Here is a 2897-nt window from a genome sequence, read left to right as displayed (position 1 = left end):
TTCAACAAAAATCAGTAAATTTAAAGAAGAGATATAATAGCAATTCAGTAAAAATAATTTCATTTCAATAAAATATATTTCAATTCAACAAAAACAATGAGAAATAAACGGCCTTATATTATACTCCGTAATGTTTCACCCAAAAAGTTGCAAATTTTATATTTCCATGCATTTCACATATTCACATACATTGGAGGAGATATTATGGCCTGATACTTGACGACCGAGCTAGGCACTCTTCTTGCGTCAAGCAGGAAATGCAGTCCCCATCACCTTAAACTGTTTATCTTGTTCGACGTAGGGGTGTCAATTCGAATGATCGGATCGAGTTTGATATGGTCGGGTCGGGTAAATTTTTAAAGTTAAGTCATACTAAGGGGCCGTTTGGTTGGGGGTAATCAGGAAAGGGAATCGGAATCAACTGGCTCGATTCCCTTTGTTGATGTTTGTTTAGCACTTTTAATCATTCCCTTTACCCTCCCCATTACCCCAAATCCTTCCAACTTCATTCCCCACCCCCCCAAGACTTTCCCATTCCCTTTCCCTACCCACCTTCACACCACCACATCATCACCTTCACACCACCACATCACCACCGGAAAACCATCCCATACCACCGCCGCCCCTACCCAGACCACCGCCCTCCCCTCCCCGACCTCCCTTCCCTCGAAAAAACCTCCTCTAGCCCCGTAAAACCCTAGCCCCGACCTCCCTTGACCCCGAAAACCGCCGCCCAGCCTCCCACCACCCTCGAAACCCACCACCGCTAGGGTTTCGAGGGTGGTGGGAGGCTGGGCGGCGGTTTTCGGGGTCAAGGGAGGTCGGGGCTAGGGTTTTGCGGGGCTAGGGGAGGTTTTTTCGGGGGAGGGGAGGTCGTGGCTCACGCGGCTAGTGGTGGCGAGGGGAGGGGAAGGGCGGCGAGGGGCAGGGGAAGGCCGACGAGGAGTTTGGTGGCTGAAAAAGATGAAATGTGTGGTGGTGTGGTGGTTGTGGTGGTGGTGGTGTGGTGGTGTAGTGGTGGGATTGATTCCCTTTGTTTTAAAAACAAACAACAAAGCAAAAAAAGGGTATTTTCATTCCATTCTTCTCCTTTCCCTTTGTTCATTCCATTCCGATTTCCTCGTGCGAACCAAACGGCCCCTAAATTGTTATGTTGACAAGAGTTCAAATCTGAATCGGATATTTTTCGGTTCGGTTTCGGATCGGATCGGGTCGGGTCGGATGTGCTTTTGACACCTCTAGTTCGACGATTGTCCGATATCAGTCAATTGATGTGGGACCTGGACTATTTGCTTGACAATTCTACCATAATAATACATCGTTTTACGAAGTAGTTAAAATATATATAAGGTGGTCAACATTATTATTAATTATCACATGGTATTGTAGGGAAATAGAAAATCTATTATTGATAACTCAGGAATAGACTCAGCTAGTCTTTCTAGAATCAAAGATTATTCCACATGAAAATAAGTGGATATTAAGAGTTACCCTTTCGAAGAGTACAATGCCGTGTTTAGGAAATAAAGCATATTCTGTTATTTTCGTTCATTACTATGTCCAACTTAATGATCCTCTGCAATCTGTCCGATAGTCGAAATATTGTTCCTTTTAGTTTCTGTGCTAATGGTTGAAGTTATAGGCCATATGACAATCTTTGCATTAGCTATGTGAATTTTCGATGGTGGACTCGGTAAACTGAACACTTTTTAAAACTAATGTCATCCACTTGGTTGGAATTGTAAATCCTTATCTCATGTTTATTCTCCATTTTTTCATATGATACTCCTTCACTAGGTTATCCCTGTATAATGCACGGTTAGAATTAATTTTTTTGTAATCTATGTTTTGTTATATTATATTATGGAAATTTTGACAACTACCACATTCTATTATGTCCATTTTAACAATTACCACCTTCTATTGTTCTTTTTTTTAAAAAAAAAAAAAAATTACCACCTTTTATTTTCAAAAACATCAAAAGTTACCACTTTCTTGCCTCCCAACTACCACATGACGCCATTTTGGACTCATTCTTTACTTTCCCTCCCATTTCTCATTCCTATTTGGATTCTCATCTCCCCTCCCAACAATATTGTTTTCTGCATGAGCTATAAGTTTTCTTGCATGCATCATGAAAAGTTATACAAATCAAACTAAAGTCATGAAAAAAAGTCATGCAAATCTAAATAATTAATTTGATGTATTATGAAAAAATCATACAAATCTGACTAAAGTCATGAAAAAGTCATACAAATTTAAAAAAGTAATTTATTGCATCATGAAAAAGTCATACAAATCTGAATAAAGTCATAATTTTCTCTATTACATTACTTGCTAATTTTTGATGTTCATACAAAATCTATATCTATCTATACTTATTTTTATATATTAAAAAACGTTCCTAATACAAAATATGTGCCACGTGACACCTTTCACATGTATTAGAAGTATGCCACATCACCGTAATATGCCACATCATCCATTGTAATATGAATGAACATGTTTCAATTGCAATAAAAATGTTTATCACAAGGTTTGAACACAAGACCAATAACAAATAAAGTAATGTTATTACCAACTTTGCTATCTTTTCATTGTGCTTTATATTCAATAAAAATACACTAAATACTTTAATTCGTACTTTACAAGACATCAATTTGAGAGCGTTTATTTGATTTCATTAGTTATTATTTTCCACTTATTTTTTGTAATTATATAGTTTATGATTTTATAGCCCAAATAATATATGTATTGATATTCAAAAACAAATCCCGGTGCATCGCCCGGGCCCACACACTAGTTGTTCTTTATTTAAAGGATGTTTTAAATTAAGCCTTTTTCTATATAAAAAAAAAAAGACTTTTTTTTTTTTTTTGGAACTAAAAAGACTTTCT

The sequence above is a fragment of the Chenopodium album genome, chromosome 24 (assembly GCF_948465745.1).
Source record: "Chenopodium album chromosome 24, dcCheAlbu1.1, whole genome shotgun sequence".
Taxonomy (NCBI): domain Eukaryota; kingdom Viridiplantae; phylum Streptophyta; class Magnoliopsida; order Caryophyllales; family Amaranthaceae; genus Chenopodium; species Chenopodium album.
Note: the sequence above shows the minus strand (reverse complement) of the source record.